A 25,426-nucleotide genomic window follows, 5' to 3' on the forward strand; every position below is an offset into this window, starting at 1 on the left:
CCCACAGAAGCCCCTGGTGCTTGCCCCAGGCGCCCCCCACTTCCACACCGCCCGCTGTCTGCGCCCACCCTCAGCAGCCACACGACCCCCCCAGCCTCCCTGTAGAGCCCCCAGCACCACACGGAGCCCACAACCCCAGCCAACCCCCCCCGGGCCGCCATCTCCCGCCCCTTGCCCACCCTCCACCGCCCCGCTCAGCGCCCGCCCTTTCCCCGCGGCGGGGCGGAGCCGGGCAGGCGGCAGCAGCGCGCATGGGCCCCGCTGGCGGCCGGAGCCTTTCTCTGCGCCGCGGAGCGTGTGTGAGGGGGGCGTGTGCCGGCCGCGGCTCCCCCGTCCACGGAGCGGCCCCGGGGCTCTTCCCCGCGGCTCGGGGCGCGGCGCCCCCTCACCTGCGGCGGCGACGACGACGACAGCGGCCATGTCGCGACGCGGCTGGTAGGCGGCGGTGAGGGCTCCCGGGCTCGCTTCCCCCGCGGCGGCGGAGCGAGGTGAGTGTGTGTGTGTGTGTGTGTGTGGCGGGGGGCTCCGTGATATTGGGGAGGGGGGAAGGGGGCTCTGTGATGGAGGGGGGGGCTCCCTGAGGAAGGGGAGGGGGGCGCCTCGTGTCGCGATAGCGCCGCGCATGTCGCGGGGGCGGTGCTGGGGTGGGGGCGGGGGCGAGGGGAGGGGGCGCGCGGGAGCTTTGTCAGCGGCTCCGGCCGTTAGCGGCCGGTTCCCCCCCGCGAGGGAGGGCGAGAAAATGAATAAAAAATAATTAAATAAATCAAGGCGCCCGGGACTCTGTCTCGCGGTGGTGGTTTTGGGGGTTTTCGCCGTTTTTTTGCTGGTTTTGGCTCTCGTTTTTCTTCCCGTCTGCTGCGTTTTAGCCAGGCAGCCGGTGTGTCGCCGTCCCGTGTCGCCGACTCTGAGGGGAGGGAAGGGGGGTATCGCGGCGAGCCCCGCCATCGCCAGGCGGCTGTTCGTGGAGAAATGAGGGATACTTTGTGGAGAAATGAGGGATAATTGGGGTTGGGGTCCGTGTGGTGCCTCACAGCGCTCCCAGACGCCGTCCCAGCCTCGTCCTCCTTTGTGCGAGGTGTCCTCGGTGACATTTGCTGGGGCTGCGTAATGCCTCGTTAGACCCTTTCAGGTGCAGCAAAGACCCGTGAGGGTGCTCAGCAGACCACGTCCGTACGATGCCGTCGCAGCGCCATGAGGAGAGCCGCGGGAGCTGTGCGGCTTGGTCTGGAGTTTAGTCTTGGTTGGCCTTCACGCCAACCTGAGGCAGGGACGTGAGCGGGGAGAGCAGCGTAGGGTCTTGTAAGGAGAGATATGTAATCTCTCTTTTGGGCTCTGGGCGAACAGTCGTGTCAGTTTGTGAAAAAAGGTAAATGAGCCTTTGAAACTGGCAAGCTTGTGCCCATGTAGATCACCGTTTTCTTCTCGTCCCCACGGTCTTTCTCCCCAGAGAACCCCTCTCAAGTCAGTCTCCTGTTCCAGACTGCACTGGTGGCTTCTGAATTCTAAGAAGGTGAAGGGAAGAAGTCATTTTTTGTTGCACTTCTTCTGTACTTTCTACATGAGATAGTGCAGAAAACAGCACTTTGGACAGGGACTTGGACAGCCTTCACTGTGGATGGGAGTCCAGTTTGTTGTGTTGGCCAATACTGTCACTGGGAAGAATGAAATTCAGAGGAATAAGTGAAAAGGCAAGAAGTTAGAAGCTTAAAATATGCAATTTCATTTCAAGAAAGATACAATCTTGAAGAAAGAGATCCAAAACTGACAAGACACCCCTCTTTCGGTATGGAGCAGGATGGTTAGGCTTTTGAGACCGTTACGAGAATATCTCCGTCAAGTGCGTGAGTTCTGAGCAGGGTGCAGATACCTTTTCCACAGAATAGGGACAAATGTCCTACGTATGCGTATTAAATACCATGCAATTCATTTCCCACTGCACAGATGTCTCTTCATTCCAGTTTTGCAAAATTAGGTTAGCCTTGACTGAGCAATTTATTTTGACTGGCAAGTAAAACATTATATATTCTTTATGATAGAGAGCAAGCAAATAGTTCTGGTGGTTGCACTGATCTGTTTTCGTGAAATGTATTGAAGGTTGCCAGCACCATACCAGAGTGTGTACCTTTGTATGTCTGACGATTTTGTGAAGTTTAAACGTATTGAAGCCATCTGGAAGATTCAAAATCTTATTCCTGTGAGGACGTATAGTGATTGAGGCAATGAAAGGACAGAAAATGGGATGAGAGTCTGGCAATATGTTTTGTAAAACCTATTATTTGGGGAAACAACGGAACTGAAAGTATTAATGCAGTATTAATACCGTGCATAATGTACAGAAATAGTAGTTCATTGCCAGAAGCAAATTATTGTTCAATAGTTCAGCTTCTAATCTTAACATGGGATTTGTATATTTAAAGTATATTTATCAAGTTTTTGAATAAGCAAAGAACATCTGAGGCAGGTCAGCAGAACTATTATTAAGGAATTGTTTTACTTCTTAGATTTTTCCTGTATGTAGCTGAATGTTGCAATGGTTTTTGTACCTCTTGCTGATGGGTTGTGAAATATCTGTATCCCAGTTCTTAACATTCTGCTTTTCTGTAGAGCAAGTGAAGGGAAATACAATGATGTCAGTAAACTTCAGGGGGTGGGATTGCGGCAGTGGGGGTCCCAGGGGGAGTGGAGGAAATCTGACTGGCAAAAAGGGGAACAGTGGCTATAAATATGGCTATTTTCCCCTGGGCTTTTGTTTCTTTTGTGAACTTCTGTAGAGGAAATGTTATTTTGCCATTTGAAGGCATTGTTTTCCATGCAGTGTCAGGCCATGTTATGGGGATGATTCCAGTGAACTTCTCCCCATTTCAAAACAAACAGGTCAAGCACAGTAATATATTTATACAAAGATTCAATGTGTTTTTCAGGAGCCCAATATACGTATTTCCAAAAATAAATGATGTTTTTCGTACTTTATTGTGGCTAGAGGAGTTTGTATAAGGCAGAAAAATTGCAGAGGGTTCCCTTGTCCTTTGTTTCCTCCTTTCCACAAATAAGAGGAAGATGTTGGCCTCTTCATGAACTGGGTGATTATTTTTGTTTGTGCTTCCTCTCAAAATATTCTTATCAAAGTCATAGTTCCGATCTGACTCCAGTGGCTGTGAGCATGGCAGAAAGAAGCTATTGTCTCACAGTCGTTGCCTCGATAGCATTTTGGGTGATTCCAGAGTACAGGCAGAAAAAGAAGAAGCTATAGAGAGATGTAGGTAAATTTGTACATTTTACTTGCAAAAACCTGGACTGATTGCTCTCTTGGGGCTGCGTGTGTTCGGTCAGGTGTAGCGTGTGTGGGGCCGGTTCCTTCACGCAGCTGTGCTCTTGAGCTGCAGCTCCGATTCCTGCTTTCAGCCCTTGGTGGCCTGCAGCAGCAGCTTGTTCCAGCAGAGGCTGAGAGCTTTCTGATGGAGGGATTTTATGAACATCCGAGCTCAGAGGGTTCCTGGCAGACTCATTCTCCTCCACCAGACGTAGGCAAGAATTTGAACTGAAAGGCAAGCACATTTGATGTCTTAAGTGTCCATGCCTACAAGAAGGAATGCTTCAGTGTTTCAGCTTCAGCTTCACTGTTTGGCTATGCTAGCTGCCCTGGAGAGGTCTAATACCATGATGTGAAATTAATGAATTAAAGTGTTTATCAACTTTTAAAATCAACAACAATTTTCACTGGAAAAAATAAGTCAATTTGGTATCTGGTGTGAAGCAGGTCCACAAGTCTGGCCAGTCTGAGCATGTTGATTTTCATAGTGATTTCTATTGTAATGCTAATCTTTTGAAGTGGTTGGCTGTGCTCTCTTAGCCAAAGTGAGAGAAGGGATGTGCATACCATGGACACTAAAGAGAGGCTGTTTTATTTATAGCTATTGTTATGTAAATTAGGCCTTCCAGCCAACCAGAATTTGGAGAATCCCATAACTTGCGGATATAATGGTCCAGCTGCAGGTCAGCAGCCATCACTAATTGTGAGCCTATTGGGCCGAAAGCATTTCTTTTAAACATTAATTTTGTGTTTGTGGGTTTTGTGTTTGTTTTTTAACCTGTATCATAGCTCAGAATATATCACCAACTTTGGTGTTGAACAATTAAAACTGGAAAACTTAAAGGAATTTTCAATTTTTAATTGTTGTGTTGGGTAAAAAGGGTAGGATGGCAGAGAAGCTGTTGTTTTCCGTCAATACAGCTATGCAATGGTCATTTGAATCCTACTTCTGCTTTTATTGGTGACTTGCTGTGTTTCTCTGAACAGTTTTTCTGCATTGCCTCCATTTCTCCTGAGTAAAACTATGGAGATACGCACACGGAGTACCATACCATCTATATACGTTCCTATGTGTCCGTGTGCTGCTTGAAGCCGGGTAAACTAGGTAAATCTTACTCAGAATGTGTATTTATTTCCTAGAAGTTGTTTTAGAAATACACAGTAATGGAAAGCCTGAAAGAAGTGTTCCAAGTTAATATATTGCCGCAGATTACACAGGCTGCAACTGCACAGGGTTTCCCTTCTGTAAGGATTCCTGCTGGCCTCTCTGCTGGGCCTTCTGCCCTAGGAGCTGCTAGGCTGGGGCTGTTCCTAAACACACAAAGGCTTCATAACATGCTTTGCTTATTTGGTATTTTCTGTTCGTAGAGTCTCTACAAATACCCATCTAGACCAGCTTACTGTATTTGTGTGTGTGTAGTGTTACATTATTTGGAAGCGGGCAAAATAATTAAAAACTGCCCTTTGAAGTATTTAGTAAATTGGATTTGCTTTCCTAGCAGTGGACAGGAAGTTAATCGTGTCTAAGCTGATGTTGACTTTTGCAATCTGATTTTCCCTGAGAAGAAACTTTTATTACCTAGTTGTTAAATGCACAGTTAATTAGGTGCTGATTGTTTAAGCTGATAAACCAATGCTACCAGGTTTACTGTAATCAGTTTGGTAAACGTGCCATGTATGTGCTTCCTTATGTTGTCTTGCTTTTTGATTAAATACAACATTAACTACCATCATTCTCACAATTTGAATATGGTTAGATTTGTTTTTCAGGTGATGGTTATTACATTCACTGGCTGTTGTGTTGCTGTATCTGGACACATGTAAGGCTGGAGTTTGTAACATCACCTGTGGATGTTAGATGAAAATCGGGCTCTGCAGCTCCTTTTCCACCCCATAATCCCCACTCCTAAAATCATTGTTTTAGGATCCCATGTGTTATTTCAGTTTGTTTTCCGTAGCTTAATTGCAGCATTTTGAGCAAGTCCTCTTGCTGCAGGTGAAGTCACTAGCTGAAGCAATAGCTCAGCATGCGCTACTGATCAATGATTCATTCATCCTCCTGTCATCTTAATTGTTCTCTCTGATGAAGAATAGAAAGATGAATTGATCTAAATGGGAGGGACATTATTCTGAGTCCATACTATAATATGGTAAGAAGTTGAGACATCAGAGCTGCGGGTTTAATGGTTTCTTCAGGTGGGGCTCACTGCCTCCTCTCCTTTCTGTGCCCCACTGCTGCTTTGGTTTCACCAGGTCCTCTCTGGAAGCTGCAGTTGCTGCCCCTCCGTTCTCTTCCCTTGCCTTTCCACAGGTCAGCCTTTCATGTTTGTGGGTGGAAAGCATTGACTTAGTGTTTGCATGATAGCTCTTTAAGAATTAGAGGAACCGGGGTTTCTTCCTTTTCCACCTTTAATTTGTTAAACCAGGGTGACAAGGAGTTTGGAGCCTGCCTTACCGTGGGTTTCAGGGTTCAGATTAAGTGCTTAAATGTGCCTGAGGGTGTCGCTGGATGGAGGGACGCTTGGTCAGCCTGGGCTCTAGCCTTGTATTCCTGATGGTGGATCTGTCGTGGTCACACAATACCAAGCACTGTGCTTGGATAAACTGACTGCGATGGTGCCAATTTATCTTGTGGGTGTTTGTTTACTTTGTAAGCAGGCTATATGCTAGATCAACAAGCTGTCAGTCCTCTGTTAGTTTTGATTTGGTCCCGTACCGGAGCCATGCCTTACAGCAAGTGTAAAGACACAAAGCGAGTGAAAATTCTTACAGCAAAAGCACGTTCGGGTGACATCCCATGCAGTGGGTCAGACTCATGGCAGCAGCAGTCGAGTGGAGTGCAGGTACAGTGGTGGTCCTACGGCCCCAGAACCTGGTTGTAGAGAAGGGTGACAATGATTGAATTACTCCGGGCAGCTTGCTTTTAAGATACAGGGACGAAAGATGGTATTCTAAAAGCTCTGTCATCACTTACTGGCAGATTGAGATAATCAGTTTTGCTAAAAATAACTTTGACAGGAAGGTGTTAGGTTCTTAGAAGTGATTTGAAAATTCTTGCTTCTTACAGAAAACCATCTTAAATCTTTTTTGTATCTCATTATCTGAGATATATTTATCACCAGCTAAACAAGTGTCTATTAAAATGTTAAAGCTTTGGGTTTTTTGTTTGTTTATTTTTAAGTAACAATGTTTCCTAGCAATTGGTAGATGAACTTTCTGGTCTCAATACTCACAATGCTCAAGGTGAGTGCTCAGGGCGAAAATAAGTGATACTGTCCTTGGTGATTTGAAAGCAGGTTGATGTCTTTTCATGCCATTGTGAAAACAAAAGTGGCAGCAGGATTTGGAGAGCTAGGGGAACTGGCTTGATTTCCTTGCAGCTGGAGAAAGCAATAGCATTGCAGGTTGACCCTCACTCAAGGGAAGAAGAAAAAAGCAAAAAATCCTGTGCAAGTAGGAAAAGAAGAAACAGAAGGGGTTTGGAAGGTAGATTTCTAGGAAACTTGGAAAAAAAATGTGTAATTATGAAGATAGTAGCTTGCAGGAAAGAGACTTCAGCTGGTTTAGGTCAGAGTTTACGAGGGTATACGATGCAGAAACTCAATATTTACAACTTGGCACTAGGTTGCTTTTGGGAATGTTTGATTCCACCTACATTTTTAGTTTCTTTCAGACCTTCAATTGTGACATATGAAGCATACAGCTCTTTCTACATAACGTGAATGAGAGATTTTTAGAAGGCATGAGTTTTATACTGAAGATGTAAGGCCAGGTAATGCTAGTGGAGAACTCTGCTGTACGCTATTGTTATAATCAAAGGATTAATCAGCTGTGACGTGACCAAGTAGAACTTTCTATATTGGCAAAAGCTGTTCCTGCGTAACTGGGTTTGTGACTGATCAGGGTGCTCCAGTGTTACAATTTCATGGTGACTTCTGGGGTTCTACACAAAGCTAGCACAGGATACCCTGAGTTGGAGGGGAGCCATGGGGATCACTGAATCCAGCTTGTGTTATATATGTTATTATGGAAGGATGTAGCTGGAGAACCCTCTTGGAGCTTCATTTTTCTTGTTGCAAGAGCCTTTGAACATTTGCTGTGGTTTAATCTTTTACTTTTTGTTGTGATTCATGAATGTCTTCATTAGATTTAATAATAGCCAACCCATGTGTTCGAGTCTGAAGGCATGATTTATTTAAAAAAATAAAAAAGAGAAAACAAAAGGCTTTGATATCTTTTGTGTTTAGAGGTTTACAAGGACCATCTCTAGAGAGTCAACTCCCACCTGCTAGGAACCATCAATCTGTACTTTAGTAGCTACTTCTAGTACTTGTCCTTACAGTTATCATCTCATCCCTTGCTCTCTGGCTGTGATACAAGCTGTGAAAATTTCAGGGTTGGGGTGTTATTGTTTGTTTTCAATGTGTATGCATACATGTGTGTGTTATTTTAAAGTTGCTGACAGGCATCACTTTTGCACTAAAATGTGTAGAGTCTTAGAAAATACACAAAAGAGTTCAGATTAAAAAAAAAAAAATCTTTGATATAATAAGTAAACCAAAGTGCATTGATCCTTCCTCACTTGTATGTATATGCAGAAGTGTAAAATGTTTGCTGGAGGTTGGTTGATTCAATGGTTTACTGAATCAATAGTCTTATTTCACAAAAAGTTCTGATAATTTATTCTCGAAGTGTAAATGAGATTCCATAGTCCTTCAGTTGAATGATGCATAAGGCAAGCTTCAGATGTGAAGTTCAGCCATTGGTAACTGCTGCAGCTTATTTCATTGAAGAAACAGGAACAAAAGTTTGTTTGTAACTATGCTGGAACTGAGAACAAAGGCTGGGAGGACCTTTGAACCTTTGTGGCTGTGCATCTGAAGGAGGAATTGTTCAAGAATGGGAAAAACTGCCAGAAGACCAGAGATCTGCTTTCTCCTACATCTTTCTACAGCAGGGTTTAATGACCACATTTAAGGAAGAAAAAAAATAAAAATTAGTTAATTGGAAGACTTCCTTACTCGTTCTTCCCACCAAGCTCTGGTTTGATAATTAGGTATGTGGGAATGGTAATTCTATCACTTTGTTTGTGTTTATTTTTATTGAGGCAAGTTTTAAAAAGATGTTTCTGTGGGCCTTTTTTGTTGTTGTTGTTTTTTGAAGAAATCTTGGTGATTGATAGCATCTTTAAATGTTTTTTGTTGTTTTTCTCCCCCTCTGCCCCCTCCCCCATTTGTGTGTGTGTTTTGTGCAAATAATTCTGGCCTAGGAAGCAATTTGTTTCCCTGCTTACTGGTGGTGGTCTAATTGCACAATTGCGTTACATTCTGCAATGGCTGTTTCCCCAAGGAAGACAGGAAGGAGTAGTCAGTGTTTGGAAGAAATTGCTACTTCTCTGCACAACGAGTTGACTGGCGCCTTGAGGGTTGCAGCATCCAGAGGGTTGTCCAGCATAAAGGGAGCTTCAGGCAGCAATTTGGGCCATGTCATTCACCTTCATGATTTTTACAAGGCTTGAAGGTAGGACGGGCAGTACTGAAACAATATTTTCCCTAAATAGCTTCACGCAGAGGGAGAGAAACCACAGTATTGAGTATTTATTAGTTTTTCTTTTAGTAATGAACATAACACAGCAGCTGGAAAAAAACACGGTTGTTCATTTGTGTTTCTCAGTCTGCACACGCAGCTTCTGAGTGTGCTTAGGCATGTCAGGTTTCATGTCCGCCTCTTTTTCATGCTGTGCTGTCCTGGGACTGTTCAGGCAGAAGGGAAGGGCTGGGGTTACCCCATGCAGTTTTGGAAACGGAGCCAGCTCTGCCCTGCAACCTGTGACTAGTAAGGAAGGTGCTAGGAGGTCAGCACGGCCTGAGCCCTGCTGTGCTGGGATGCTGCTGGTGGCTGTGGCCAGCCCGGCCTGCTGGAGCATCGCACAGGGTGCTCTCCAGCCTCCTGTTCCCCGGAAGAGCACAGAAAGAATTGGAGAAGTTATAAATACCCAAAAGAGGATTAACAAGCAGGCATGTTTTAGCTAGTAGATGAGCATTTCAGGCATTGATTCTGCTTGCTGCTAGAGAGGAACACAGCCCGCTTATTTTTCTGGAGTGTTAAATTCTTTTCTTTTCCTTTTTTCCTTCTCTTTTTGTAGTTTATTTGTCTTGTGTATGTGTGTGTGTTTTTCTTTGAAGGTGTGTGTGCATGGTTGCACTGAAGCTTTTGTCGCTTTTTATGTCGTATGTTCACCCTGCCTTCTGAGCTGTCCCACGTGGCAGGGGATCTCAGGGTAACTTGCCCTCCTCCTAGCCTTTGCCTGTGGTTTGCGTAATATCAGCTGTGCTACAGGGAGATTCCTGCTCCTGTCTGCCAGGCAGTATGGAAAGCCTGCCTCCCATGGGCATGGGAAAACTGTACGGTCCTTGTCCTTTTATCTTTGAAGTTCTTCATGGCGTTACAGTTGTTGTCACTGTACCTTCTGCTGCTTCCCCTGTTGGTGTACGGCAGCTTGAAATGCCCAAGTAACCTCTCGTTTTTTAAAAGCATTTTACTATGGGGAGTGTTCTTTAGCTCATATTTTCAAGTCAGCCATACACAGCAATTACAAGTTGCATAGTGAAGCCAATAGATCCTTGGCTACTTAGTTATGTAGATGTATTGTATTAAACTGGGGAGAACTTGGCTGCCTAGAATAGTGCTTAGCTGTTCTCTCAACATTTTCACCTAGATTACAAAACTTCTCAGGCTTGCATCATTCAGCATAGGTACTCCTTGCATTTCCTGTTTGTCAAATGCCAATTGTAAAAATTAAACCACAGTTAACTTCGAAGATTAAAAAAGGAAATGAAAACATAGAGATCAGTGTTTTAGAAAACTTAATTTGTCAGTTCTTATCGGTACAAAACATGTGCGTGGAGGAGGGCTGCCATATGGCTGCTAAATATAACACAACTTTCTCCTGAGAGCAGTCTAAAAAGTACAGAAGTTCGCAATCTGGGATCTGTGTTTTTAATAAGAAAGTGCCTCAGATTTTAAGGATCTTGTGGGTGCAAACTAAGGTAATGGGAGTAGAGCCAAAAGGTAATCCAATAAATTTTAAGTGTTTCCTGTGAAGAGGTGATGTTGGCTGACAATCCGGTGAGATGCTCTGCGTCTTGCAGATACCTGACCCTTTGTTAGCAATTTCTTTAATTGCAGGGTGTTTGTTAGTAGCTGTGCAGGTTACATCAGTTGTCAGCGCTCCCTACCCTCCAGGTGCAAGAGCCGGTGTTCGTGCTTTCCTTTTTTGCACTGTTACATCCCACCACTGAGGTGCTGGGGAGCTTGGTCTCTTGCAGTTGCTGTTGGAACCAGGAAGATGTGGTTGTGGTGGCAAGACTTGAGGATAGGTGTGCTGTTTTTTTTTTTTTTTTTTTTTTTTAAAGTTTGTGTTATTTCTACTCAGCTTTCATGTTTTTATTGTGATGCTGTCAAAGTACAGTATCTAAGAATATAAATGTAATTAAAACCTGGTAACATTTGTCGTAAATGATTTACGGTGTGTATGCATGTATCTGTTTGAAGCAAGGGAAAAGTAGCAGTACACGCTCAGTAACGCGATGTCTGCTTAGATTGCAGCTGTGAGCATTTTTGAGACGTATTTTGCTGTAGAGGTCAGTCATGTCCCAATGGGAAAAAAGTCTGTGAAGAAAGCAGAGCTCCAAAATAATTGTGATTTATTTATCTCCTCCCTATGCTGACACCCTGCCTGCTCTCTTCTGAAGCTTTATGCTAGGCATTCCTGCTTCGTGTAACATAAGCTGTGTATAATGTAACGACTAAGGGCACGTTATTCTGAACAGGCTTTGACAGTTCAAGTTAAGAGTTAAAAATTTTTGAGTGGAAACATCCAAAATAGGCATTGAATTTCTGATTTAGCAAAGCACTTTAGAATATGTCTAATGTTGACGTGAGTAATTGTAGGGCTGCATATGGGATAAAAGGCATTGCTGAATTGAGGCAGAAATATCTGATAGGAAAAGCTTATCCTGGAAAAGAATCAGAAGAGAAACTATATTGGTTGTATTCCTTAAGGCCTTTAAAATATTTCAAAGGGATGAGTATAGATTTACTGATGGGGTTTTGGTGACTAAAAATGCAGTTATGCAAATCACAGCTTGTTGGGGCAGGGAGAATTCATTTATGCACTTGAGCACATGTGTTCTTTCACTCTTTGCTCTATGAAGTTGAATTATAGGCAACAAAAATGCACTTTGTTGTTCCTTAATAATAAATAACAGCATAGCAGTTTTGATCTTCAAAGCACTGCTCAGACCTTAATTAATCTTCATAATAGTCCTTTGAGAGAATTAAAAATGCTCCCTACCCTTTTGGACAAGGAACTCCTTAACCTGGAGTTGGGAGAGGATTCTCTAGGGGCCATATTGTCAGCGAGTGCTGGGACAGTTGCTCGGAAATTCCTGGCACTGGGTGCTTCGCCTCCTTCTTGCTTCTCTTATTGAAGTGTTACAATTTCAAAAAATTTGAATATGCGTGAAGAAATACAGTTCTGAATTCTTTGTGTAGTTTCGGATTTCCATCTGAGTGCTAGTGCTTATGCATATGCATGTTGGAATTTCCCTTTTGAATATTCCTATAGGCACGAAGTGCCAAAGGTGTGTGTCTGCATGCATGTGTGCTGCTGGGAGCAGGGATGAGAGCAGGTATGTAAAACTGCACCTCAGAAAACCCGGGTCACATCTTTTTTGTTACAGGAGTGGCAAATAAAAGGATATATGGCCCTGGAATCTGTGGGGTATATGATATATCACAGGGAGAAAGCGTGTCTCAGCCTCCCTTGTCTAATCTTTCTAGTTCTTTATCAGGTTTAGCACAAGTAGAAGAGGAATTAATAAAGATACTCCATTTTCAAGTTTTTTTTTTTTTTTTTTTTTTTTCCTCAGGTAGCTGTTAATTTGCCTTCTAAAACAGATTTAAAGAATACACTCCTGTTTGAAAACCTGTTGCCTACGTAACTGGGTGGGCTTGCCTCTAGTGAAGATGAAGGTCTCAGAACCCTAGCTGCCATGAGAAATGCTTAAATATGACCTTAAATATTCCTGTCTGTGAGATTCTGACGTATTAGACCCAAGGTCAGAATGATTTATAATCTTTTCTAAACTCGGGATAGTTTTGCATATATTGGGATATGCAAAATACCAAGTAACCCCTGACTGGTGTTTTTATAATGAACTCCAGCTTTGACATAAAGCATTGTAATTTCTGCTGGAGGTTGCGCCAGTTTGCATGAGGAATGAACGTGGACCTGTGTAGCAGAGCAGAACGTTGACAACCCGTTAAACAGGCTTGAAGAAATCTTAAGTACGAACAGCTATGTCAGCAGAATCCTTTAAGTAATGCCAGAAAGCCCTGTTATACTTAACCTGGTGACCTTGTCATCTCGGAGGAGCTTGCTGACAGCGTGGTGCTTTCAGCTTTGTTTGGGTGAAGGTCCTCTCAGCATTCCCCGCTGTGGTTCAGGAGTTCCTAATTATTTGGTACAAGCCTTCTGAGGAGGAATCTGTGAAATTATTTACATTGCATTTCTAGAGAATAAAAGAGGTAATGATTTCAGCTGGCTCAAGGGTAAATATGAATACTGTGATTTGTTTGGAGTAGAAAATGCAAAATAAAATGTGTGTTTGGGAAAGCTGTTACGTTTTCAGAGTTCTGAGCTATCTAGTCTTGTGTTATTTTGTAAGTTACATAGAGACTTTTATTAGGGAAAAAATGCAAATAACATGTTTTCCTTGTTGGGCTTAGGAGTTCTGTTCTCTGGTACATGAGAGCAGCAAATCTTGTTTTGATGGAGGGCAGAAAACTAGTAAGTTAGGAAACTGGAGGCCCATAATCTACAAAATGCGTAACCCCAAATCTTCTCTAGGTCTGCTGTCTAGGGAATGGCTTTCTAGGCGTCTGGAAGCTGCTGAAGCGTGCACAGACTGATAAATTGGGCATCAGCAAATGAGTCAGAAAATAACGTGTGTTGGAGTTTCTTAGGCACTGTGGCGAAGAGGAAAGTTATTGGTAACTGAATAACCACGTTATTCTGGACCATCTGTATCTGATGACTGATAAATGAAATTTGGTGGGTTAAGCTTTCAAAAGAGCCCACATCTGATGCCTTTCTGAAAAATACGCTACAAAAATGCTCCTGGTTTGAAATAACTTCTGGGGTATGAACTTGAACACCTTTCAAAAGTTTTTACAGCCATTTCTACAATTTCAGTAGCTTCAGTAAGATAATAATAGTGTTTTTGGTGGTGGTTGTTGTGATTTTTGTTGTTTTTGGGGCCCAGAAATTAGTTCCAGGTGTTTAGTGTGTGCGCACATGTGTCCTGCATACTTCTGACAAAGGTCTTTTTTTTTTTTTTTTTTTTTTATCTTCCTGGAATGAGTTCTTGATGCTGCCTCATAGCAAACTTCTTTGAGAGTGGAGAGACTGGGGTATGTCCTTAAAATAAAATCCCATTTCTGATTAACATAGTGAGTGTTACTAATGCTTCACCTACCCAGAACTTTTACAAATGAAGGTGGAAGTATTCGACACCTTAATGCCCAGGCACGTGTAGATGAAGTAAGCAAAGCATTAGTTCTTAAATCTTCTAATTCTTGCTTGAATTTTGCTAGACAATGGTAATGTATGAGAGGCTGGACTGTGTATGAAAGAGACAAAGATCTTGAAATTATAGTTAACGTCCCAAAATATCGTCACGGGCAACTTGGGAAGAACAAGTGCTGCATATTTCAAATGGAACAAATCTGTCTAGTTTTCAAAGGCTAACGCTTCCAACACTTCACAGAAGATCTTGCAAAGCACATAAAAGAGATGCATGGATTTTTGGAGTTGCTTCGGAAGGCCTGAGGTCAGCGAGTGTGCCAATCAATAACTGGAATTGATCAATCTTCCAGTAACGCAGAAGGACACAGTGAGGTTCTTGTCACTTAAGATAGTGGCAAAAACATTTTTTTTTTTTAAAGTGGGGGTAGTGTGTGGGTTCAGTAACTAGTTTGATGTGTAACGGCACCTTTTTTTTTTTTTCTTTCTTTTCCAGAATATCTGGGTGCCTTCTAGCAGCTGAACCTGCATGCTGTGGGCTCGCTCGCCTCTTTGAAAGGGCTGTCGTGCTTTCATCACGGCTTAGAGCAAGCTACTCCCTGTGTGTGAGGGGAATAGGGATAACGTGTAGTTCTAGAGAATGCTTTTTGAATGATGATTTGGTAGGGTTGTTTGCTGACTGACATATGGTCTGACATACGGTGCTATTTACCACCTCAGTGTCTGAACTTACAGGGAAATGGTTATTTATTTATTTATTTATTTTACATCTAACTCTATTAAGTATTTGTAGACATCTTCCAACAGTATCCTGGCCAAATCAATTTACAGTTTATTTTTCTTCTGTTTGTCCCATCTGTTTGTGACTGTTTCTTTTTTCTTCTTTTTGTGTTATAAATAGATTTCAGTATTTCAGAGGCTGAGGGTCTCAGGAATGGCTAACACTTGCAAATTGCTCAACTTTTACCTGCAGCCTTGGAAGTGTTAGGTTTGTCACCTTCCTATGAGATGGAAATGTATGCCAGGCTAAAAATTGCTCGGTAGTATGAAGTCTGGTGTTACCTCTTTCAAAGTCATCCTAGTTCTGTCCAAGAATAAAAAAAAAAAAAAAAAAAAAAGAAACAGTAATGGGGGAGGGAGGATGATGTCAGAGGTGTTTGTTTTTGCTGAAAATCTGTTCTAGGATGGAAGAGGGGAAAAATGACATGAAACCAGGTACCTTAAAGCCTAGGCAAAAGTATCTGTGGCCAGTGGAGCTTCTGGAAGAATACATTGCAGCTTTCAGCACTGGAAGATGCTGAAATGGAAAAGCTTTTCTTTGGATGCTTGCAGGATGACTCCTGGTACCACAGAAGCTGCTGTCAGAGTTCTCTTCCAGATGGACCTGTACAGGACTTGCAATGAGGCTACTCATTTGTTCATTTGTTTTATTACTACTTTTTCAACAACTGCTTTAAGTGTAGTCCCCTTAAGCATATGCGTAGCTGCATTTCTTAAAAACATGAGGACAAATGAAGCAAATGCTCAAGCATGGATTTATACCAGAGAGAGATGAAGAAAGGGCTTGAAATTTCTGGGGGAAATGTATACAAACAGTTTGAGAAGTTTTCTTCTATTCTGGTTTTACTTTTTGTCTTCCCTGTTCTCATTGGGAACAGTCTGATAGTTTTAATGGAAATATATATCCACATTTCTATCAGATTTTTTCCCTATCTGTCCCATGTCACTTTGAGTAATCAGTCACCTCACGAATGTTCACATTGATAGAAAGCAATGCTGGACTTCCTTGTTTTGTCTTTTTTTTTCCTCTTCAGCTTCTAAGGTTTTAACCAATAAACAGTTTTAACCAATAAATGTGTTATAAACTTGTTTAAACTGCTGTGTTTCATGCTTAAATGTATAGTTGGTAGATAAATCTGAAGCAAATAACTTCTAGCTTCCACCTATTTCAACTCTTTCCAAATATTTTCTACTTATATGAAGCTTTGTGAAGATTAAAAGTTCAAAACTGAAAAATCTGCGTGGATTTTTTGTTTACAAAATTGTTTCTTACAATGATTTTTAATGGAAAAGTTGTCAAGTATGTGAGGACTACAGGGTAATGCAAGGCAGGATGATGCAATGATTGGTGATGTGGTATGCTAAAGATACTAACGCAAATAGTAGAAGCAGATTTCTCCTGACATTGAAAGAGACAATTCGTAAGAGAACTGATTAGCCCCACCGTAAACACTTTCATCTATGGGTTGACAATGGAACTTCAGCACTGAGAGAGGCTTTAACGAAGTACAGCAAGAAAATATGCCAAACTGCGAGCAAGTGGCTGTAGCTTTCCTCCTGCCCCGGGGCTGCACGCTGTCTGTGCTGGTAACGCCAGGGAAAACGAGAGCAATGCAGCAGGGACACAGAGACAGCACGGCTCGTGACAGGGGCTGAAGGGGCTCCAGCAGGTTATTGCATTAGCCCACTGCCTCACCTTACAAACCCCTTTGTAGGCATTTTGTTATTTTTTCAGCTGCAGGACTTAACAGGCATCGCTTAACAGGGCCTGTGTTTTGTTCTGGAGCCTGGGGTTTTTGGGGGTGGAGGGTGGTTGGATTGGTTTTGGTTTAAAACCTTTTTACCTTTCTAGCTGGGGGATAAACTAGAGAACCTGTTACCTGTGTGAAGCACTTGTTTGGTTTGTTTTTTTTCTCAGTCTTGGGCCCTGTCATTCAATTTCAGTGTTTCTGAAGTGAAAGATTGAGCTCTTTACTGTAAAATGTGTTAAGAAACCCTCTAAAATTTTGTTAAAGCATCTGGAAAATGTAATACAGAGCTCCACGCAGATAAAGATGTTAAGAGGCTTTCTTCACTGTATAAATTGTCCTCACAGAAGTGCTCCAGTGAGGGCTCACACATGTAGGTAAGCTTACAATGCAAACACAAGTGCTCGCCTTCTGTGGGACACACCAAACACCGCTTATTTGTCTTCTCCCGCACCACAACTTGGTTCTGGCCTAGGTTTGCCAAATGGGATTTCTCTGATTGTATTCAGAAGGATAGTTAGTGTTTTGAAATATGTCAGTAAGTTTTTATATGTGTGTGATCTTGCACAGGGAACGTTGTGCGATTAAAAACCTAGTGCAATAGTAAAATAAATAGCGCATAAACCTAGGGGTTTACTGCCTGGAAGACACTATTAGGAAATTGGTCTGCTACTCCTTCTTTTTCCTATGTGTAGTGGGATAGAAGATGCTCTTTACACAGGGTCTCGGAATTTAGTGGAGGTGAAAAACTCTCCGCCAAGTGGGAGAGAGACTTCCTGAGGTGCCTGGTGTTCACCAAGCAAAGTGTAACCATCTGCTGGTACCATCAGGCCTGTGGGAATTCTGGTGAATGATTGTTTTGCTTCTTTGCGATGTAAATAGTGCTAGGACACTGCTAACCCCCTTCAGAACTGCACCCACACCCTCCCTGCTTTCTGTGGACTTCAGCAGCCCGGTCAGTAAAGCACCCAGGTGCAGAGCTGTGAGTGCCTAAAATCCCATCACTTGCAGTGCACGGTGCACGCCCAGGAGGAGGAGGTGGATCTGCCAAGGCACTGGCTGTCCTCAGACAAACTGAGTTGCCCATTTGAGGCGTCACTCATAACGCAGGAGTCAGCAGAGGAAATATATTAGAGCTTCATCCCATCAGCTACCTGGTATTTTATTGCAAACCCAAACTTAGGGCAGCTGAGGTTCCTGCTGGAGCTCTCCTGGCCGTGCGGGAGCTGTTGGCCCTGCTGCCCACCTGTGTCCCACGTCGCTGCTGGGATGTGGCAGCGCAGCCCCGACCCGCTCCGGTGCATGGCGCTGTCTTTCAGTTATTGCTGTTACATTTTTTCAAAGTATTTGTCTTAGCAGTGTATCTAAATAAGATGTGGCTGAGGTGTCTCACTGATTTCAGGCAAGATAATTCTTTGTCAGACTCTGCAAAGTGCATTTCAGAGTATGCTAATTTGCTTTGGCAGAACCTGAAGGTTGGATTTGAACTTTTGTCTTGTGTGATGCTCTGAAAACAACCCGTATCGTTCAAAACTTCAAATTCTCAAATTGCTTCTCTAAAAAATAAATAAATAAATATAAATAAATCTAATTATTTAGCCTGTGTTATTAGAAGCTTTTAAAGTTTTTTTTTTTTTTTTTTTTTTTTTTTTTTTTTTTTCTCCCGTAAATGTAGAAGGGGGAGATGAAATGGCCGTGTTTTGGAAATGGAAATTAATCTCTCTGAAGTGTCTTTAGTAAGCCTTGCTTCGTTTTTGATGTCCATCCTTTGGAGGAATTGTTGACAAAGCAGTTGAAGGTTTTATCTCTTTTGATGTATGAACATTTGAGATCTCTTAAAAATCACTTTTACTTTGAATAGCCTCAAATATTACTTTGAAACAAGTAGAGCAGGAAAAGCAAATGACTGCTGAGACAAATTTCCTCAAGAACTTCCCATTCAGCCAAAAGAGAAAAGAGGTTTTCATCTCGCATTCCTATTTTGTAGGAAGATGGATCAATGGAAGACCAACGCAGATGTGTCTGCACATGTGCCCCTTGTCAGCTTCTGATCGAGTGAAATAAATCACATGGTTGTAGTTGTGTTTTTCTTTTCTTTTTTTCTTTCTTTTTTTTTTTTTTAAAATAAAGCTATTGGTGCAAATCTGTAATGCACGTTTGTTGAAAGAATTTTATTTTATACCAATTAAAAAATAGGGGGCTGTAACTATATAGTATCAGTTCTCTGTACAGTCCATAAGGGGATGTTTGCTCCTTTTAACTTTAAGGTGCTTGGAGGAGATCTTGAAGATAGGACAGTGTTGTCACCTGACTCCTTTCTGTATTTCTGTGAGTGCATGGTGTTCTCTTGTATTTCAAGCTAACCACAGCTCTAGTTCAGTTCTTGCAAATAACTATAATGTGCTGGTTTCTTCCTTGATTCCATACGTACTTTGGATATGCCTTCCTTGGTGTGGCAATAACCCTTTTTGTTGAAGTGGTAGAGATTACATAAACTGGAAAGAAGAAACACTGATTTTATTTTTTTTTTTAAATTAGGTATTTTTTTATTGTTCCTCTTTCCTTTGTTTCAAAAGCTAATTTTACAATCAAATGCTTAGTTTTTGCTTTTTTTTTTTTTGTGGAAGTCTCAGAAGCTTTATTTGGTGGGACTGCCACTGAGTAGTAGCTGCAGTCCTTTGAAGAGCTGTCCTATGTCTTTTCATCAGTGATTGAAAGGTGAGTATAGGACTTAGAGCACTTGCTCTAAGAGCACAGTGCAACAGTCCAGAGTTCATTTTAGAAGAGTTAAAGGGAGACATGGTTTTATGGATGATGAGTACAGTCACATCTTAGACTTTGTCTTCCTCTTTCCTCTCTCTTTCTCTCTCTGTTCCAGGCTTTCTACTTGCATTGCTTTTTTTTTTTTTTTCTTTTAAAATTAGTATGTCTAATTGCAACACTTGTTAATGTGTTTTTGCCACTTTGCATAATGGAAATAAATCTCAGTGTATCTACCACTGAGCAGAAATATGCCAGTGATTTCACGGAGGGTGAAGGGAGGTGCCAGGACTTTTGCTGCTGAGCTGTCTCCTACCAAGGTAACTGGTGTTTAATTGTGTTTTGGCAATAGTGGGTACCTGTAATTCTTATTTTGCCAATAATAGATTGGGATTATAGATCTTTAGGGATAGGGTTAGAGGACTGAGTCTTTGAGTAAGTCGTTCTTATCCCTGCTGTTCCTGACAGCTGAAAAGTTTCTGACCGAGCCCACGTTTATGCTTGTTCAGCACGAGTACACTCTTCCCTAAGAGTTACCATCTGTTTCATTTCTTCTGCATCTGTGAAAATTTGTATTTTATTTATTTATTTATTTATTTTATACTTCTGGGTAGCCTTACTCTTATTTTAAAAACCTGTAGTAGATGATTAATAGTTTTTTTGTTTTGTTTTACCAAATACCTCTCACCGGTTCCTTCCATACCGCTGTGGCACCGCAGCACTCCGTACAAGTACAGCGTAAAGCCACTTGGTGCCGCGAGGCCTGGCCTTGCATCTGTGCCTTCAGTAGGCTCACCGGGCGTTGGGCTCTCATTGCCAGCAGAGGGAATTCTGAACTTTTCCTCCTGCAGGTTTGCTGCAGCACGGGGCTGTGACGGTAACTGCACTCGGGCATAGCCGGCACCCAGCTCTCCTGTCACGCAACAAACTCCTCCTCTCGCACAGGGTTTAGTTAGCGCATTAAGCTGTGAGCCACCAAGCTCGTTCAGCTGCAGCAAGAGATTATCATCTTCTCAATGCCTCTTGCTGTCCCTCAGGCCTGCCAGACCCTTCGCACGCGCTGTCCCTCCTTACCCCAGCTGTGCTCCAGGTGAGGAGCGTGGCCACAGAGGTGCTCAGTGCAGCCAGGCTGTGTTGAGAAGTCCCACGATGGAGTTGCAGCCAAAGCCGCAGCATTAAGAACGGAACCAGCAGTGGTATCAGGAGCATTAATGTTAGCTTCAGGGAGGATTGTGTTTCATTTTGCGTGTATCTTCCTGCAGCAGTGGTAGCTGGGCTCCTGCTGACTTAAAATTGTTCAATGTTTCTGATGAAGCAGGCATTATCTCGCAAAAACCAACACTGAAGTCAGCAACCATGTGGTAGTTAAAGGATTTCCCCAGTGCTGTAATTGGGGTCAACACAGGAAAACCTTGAGAGGGAATTCCACCCCCCTGTAGTTTTAGAGAGGAATGCTCCCCTTACAAACGGGGATTTGCTAACAGCTAGGTCTTTGGTATGCTAAGTAAGACAATGTAAATAGTAATTTATTTATTTATTCCCCAGGGGGTTACAGCTCTCTGCCTTTTGGTGGTATTTTTAAAAAATAAATTTTCGTTTGGGTGGATGACTGAAGTTGATTGTTGATGATAGCTGGCTGTGTTTCCTTTTTGAACTGATAAAGCACCGCTCTTTCACACTGCTTTTAAATACATTTTTTCTTTCGTTTGAAGAACATCTTTCACCTTACAGCTTGTGATGTGCAGTTTTGGGAACTTAATGGAATGAGCATGGCAGGGCTTGAAATGAAACGGTGGAAGAAGTTCCCTGGCTGAAGGTTGTTGATGAAACAAATGAATTCATCTCTGTGCCAGCGACTGATGTTAATGTGGTGCTTTGGAAAGGTAGTTAGCTTTGATTGTGTTTTTCAAGGAAGTACCAGTTAACCTGTGACCTTAGAAAGACAGTGCTTTCATTTGAGCTGGAATGTCCTAAATAACATCTCTCAGAACCTGATCAAGGAGGGAGTTTTGTAATGAACTGGCTGAATGAATGGTTTTGTGACTGCGGGTGTTCAAGCAATATGTTGTCTCTAAAAACCAATGTGTGCTTATTGTAAAGCTTTTTTGATTAACTTGCATTTTATCGCAGGTTAGTAAGAAAAACCCCCTCTCCATCTCCTTCCCAATGTTAGCAAGTGGATACAGACAGTTACTCTGATTTAAGTAACGTTTTTCTCTACTTTAGCAGGGCAGAAGTTGCTCAGAAACTTAAAGAATTTTGTAACATTTTCAAATAAATAGTTTTAAGAGATGGTCTCCATCACATTAAAACCATGAAAGACTGGGACTGAAGATTGCTGATATTTTCAGCAAAATCAAGTGCAGGGGCAGAGGAGGTGAGACAGGTTCGTTCCAAGTCCCTTTTCCTTCTTGCACTGTGAAAATTAAATGTTCTCTTACAAGTTGTTTTCAATTGCACTTACAGGGAGGAAAAAGCAGAAGAAAAGACTTAAATCCCTTGGATGTTTTGATGAGACACTTGCTTTGCTCCCGAGCCTGTTAAGCAGCACACTTGGTGACATAGGTTTATTTAACCATTTTTTTTCTTTTTCCTGTTTTCTTTCCTTTACTAATAAACGACTTTGCTGTGTCTAGGTAAAATTATTTGATCATCTAGTTTTTAAAATACATTTTTATAGATCCTTTGTGTAGCACATCTGCAGCCAAAGAGAAGCTAGCCAGCCACTGCATGTGAGGTTGGGTTCTTCTGAGCTACAGCGGTGACACCAGACAGGGAGGGCTCTGAAGGGCACTTAGTGGGTTTTGGTACAGCTTTATTTACAAGCCTTCGCACTTCTGAAGGTGCCGAAAACCAAATGTTTCAGCAACAATTTGTTTCATACACACTGTTCATTGAAATTGCAGATGCACTTGATTTAGGACAGTGTTCTGACACTTGCTGAGCTCTCAACACAAGCAGCCCCACTGATGTCACGGGAACTACTGGATTTAACGTAAAGCATGTGCTGAGCTGAAATAACATGTGATACAGAATATCAATGAATTTTGTGAATTTTAACCTGTTCCTCTGCACTTCTAGAAGTAAAGGGCATCTCTTTCCATGCTTGCTTTGCAGCTTGGTTATTCATTTTTGTCAGTGTTTTGAGATTTAAATTTCTTTCTTTAAAAAAAAAAAAGTAAAAACAAACAAAACAACAACAAAAACCTGGTAGTTCTTCCCCTTTTCTGTTTTTAGCTTAACTACATAGAAAAGACTTTACGAAGATAGTTATTTAAAAACAAACAAAAAAAAAAATCAACATTTATTTTTGTTTGGGAAGCAAGCTGAGCAGGCACATCTTTCAGAGGACCATCCATACCTAGTGTACGGAGTTGAGACAATTTAGATTACAACCATGCTGTGTTGGTGACTCCACCGTGCGGACCTTTTGCTGCTTTCTGTGACCCTTGCTCTTTGCCTGCAAATTGAAGATGGCTTTCTCCTCCCATCTTTTGCAATAGCAAGCATTCAAGGTTATCCCCTCCTGCTGCACATATCCTTGAACATTGTTCTCTCTTCTGCAAACTTTCGCTTTCCTAGGGAAGTCAAAGCTCGCTCCTTCCTCCCCAGCAAAGCCGCAAGCTGTGCTGTCTGCTGTTATGACACCTGTAGTGAAGAGCGCTTGAGTCTCACATTGTGCTGCTCAGACATGGATTGTGAAGCTCTTTGCAGATGTGACAAATACAGATAGTCCCACTTCACAGACAGGCAGAATGAATTTCCCTAAAGGCACTTGTAATTCAGCATTAGATCTGGGCAAATACTTTTGATCTGAGGCCCAATTCCAGTTATTCAAGAATTCATCTGGTAGGTGACCAGGAGTAGATACAGCCATATAGTGGTGCAAATGCCTTATCTGTATGGTATGACCCTGATACGTCGCCGTGCAGCATTATGTGTAAGTACACTCAGTAGGTGCTGAAAAACTGTTGGAGGTTTTGTTGAGCCTTGGAGGCTGGTCTGTCCCTGTGCTTTAGTTATGCTGAAGTCTAGGCCACAGCAGTAGTTCCCCTGTACCCCTTTAAACAAGCCAAATTTTGAAGCCTACATTGTCTGGCCATGCCTCTTTAAATGTAGATTATTTTATCTGACAAACCCTGGATTTTGGCTGCACCTTCTCTTCAGCAACTTGTGTATCTAAGAGGTCACTACTTGAGCGTGAGAAAAAGTGGTTTATTGAATTGCAAAAGAGCATGCTTGTCTCTTTGAATTCCTTTGAGAACAGCCCTACCTTACGTGTAATGCTGTTCTGAATTGGCCCCATGCATTTGGCAAGCACAAATGGAAGTGGGTAGCAGAGCCAGCACATTGCACTAGCTCTCCTTAGAGCTGGATCCTGAAGGCTGCTGTGTCTTTAGGTTTCACTGCAGTTGCATCATATCATATTAAATTTACCAAATATGTGACTGTGTGGAAGTAGCTGTTATAGTCCATTTTATGTCAGTGTTTTTGATGGTTTAGAATTTTTCACCTTATATTCACGTTGAACAAATCCTGGCATCGAAAAGTTTTTGGTAAGGTAGAATTAATATATGCCCTGAAGCAAATACATTAGAAATGTGAACTTTCTGATCCCACTGGAGACATACTTTTGTTTAGCACATTGTAATTGTGATCCACGTTCCATAAATATTGCAGTGGGGATGCTAGATCAAAACAAGGGTGGCACTTTATGGTATGTCAGCATGAAGTGATTGCCTCAATTACAGAAAAAAGAGAAGAAGAACATATATTGAGGGGAGAATTCTCAGTATTGCTATACAATTGAGCATTCATTTATGCTTCCATTGAAGGCTTTAGGAAAACTTAACTTAATAGACCATAAAGAAGCACCAGGCACACAGAACTAATAGAAAATAATTTCAAATTATTGCCTGGAAAAAGAAAATATGTACATTTCCTTTCTTTCCTGGCTGTCCTCCAGCTGCTGTTGGTAATAGCAAGATAAACTCCGCTGTTTGGGCAGAGAAGGAATTACGAGTTTGATCACATGATTATTCCAGCTGCAAATATATTTGTTCAGGGACTTGCAGTCATTTTGGTTTATTGCACAGAATTCCTTTTCTTTCACTGACCTCTATCACTTGCTGCAGATGAGATCTTCGCACCTTGCCTCCTTTTTGTTGGGCGCACACATGCGTATAACGAACCCCCTCTCTGTGTTCAATTCAATGGGTAATGCATGGAAATATACAGACTTTCATCTGCTCATAAAAGCAAGCGTATCTTGGCAAGTGGGGCCTGGAGGCTTAGAAATAAGATGTTTCCCTGCTTTAGTTCAAATAGAAAGTCTGAGCAGCACAGCTTTTATGATTTCTATATGGCACACTTTCTGTGTTTAAAAGCTACAGCAAATATGAAAGCATTGTCATTACTGGCAAACTAATCATGCCAAATTTATTTGTCCTTTCAAAGGCTTTCTCTAATTGAGCTGTTAGAGAAATTGGTTATCCAGAAGATACACAACAGGAAATAATAAAACCAGTTTTCTTCGGGGAGTATTTTTAATTCATATGTTGTATATTTGATACTCAGAATTAAATAATGGGGACAGTAGTAACTGCAGACAGTTCCAAAGGGAAATCTAAACAAAGGATAGGAATTTCCCTCCTGAAAAATAAATTTCTAGGCTTGCAAATCAGTCCTTTTTTTAGTCCCAGGTTGATATTTAAAATTTATTCAACTTTGCAGCAGCATCTTTGTTTTCAGACATTGTCTGCCAAGTGCTATCCTGGAGTTAAGTTATCTTGGCAGTGACTTTCAACTGAAACATTGAAATTTAATCGAGGTCTCTGTAATTTTGAGTACTTGACTTGCTTCAGTGAACTTTTACCAAAGAAAGGTTAGAGATTTGCTCCCCAGCGTAAGTCGGTTCTTTGCTCTCTCTCAGCATCTTGTTCTTTAGTTTTAGTACTGAATTTAAATACTAGTCTTTCATACCTGTGCCCTGCAGATAGGACAATGCATCCACATGGAAAAATAGGGGCAAGGAAAATGAAGCTCCAGAACTAATCACAGATAAGTTTGTTATGGGTGGTTATTTTAGTTTTGATGAAATTACCAATGTGGTAACTTGAATGTTTGGTGATTGGAAAGATCCTTCTCAGATTGATTGCTGCTAACATACATTTTAACTCGTTCATATTGAGTGCAGTGATGAAAATAGAGAAAATCAACTGGAGTCCAAACCAGAGAAAC

General features: G+C 42.0%; 1 protein-coding gene across 4 annotated transcripts in view; it reads left to right on the forward strand.

Annotated features, from left to right (window-relative positions):
* The first annotated feature begins 287 nt into the window (after window positions 1-287).
* ARHGAP32 (Rho GTPase activating protein 32) overlaps window positions 288-25,426 on the forward strand; it is a 266,569-nt gene continuing 241,430 nt past the window's right edge. For all 4 annotated transcript variants that reach the window (XM_082777983.1, XM_082777991.1, XM_082777990.1 and 1 more), the window contains exon 1: window positions 288-488. The gene's annotated coding sequence lies outside the window, so the exon portion shown is untranslated. The remainder of the gene's footprint in view (window positions 489-25,426) is intronic.

This window comes from Aythya marila, assembly GCF_965140915.1.
Source record: "Aythya marila genome assembly, chromosome: 23".
Lineage (NCBI taxonomy): Eukaryota > Metazoa > Chordata > Aves > Anseriformes > Anatidae > Aythya > Aythya marila.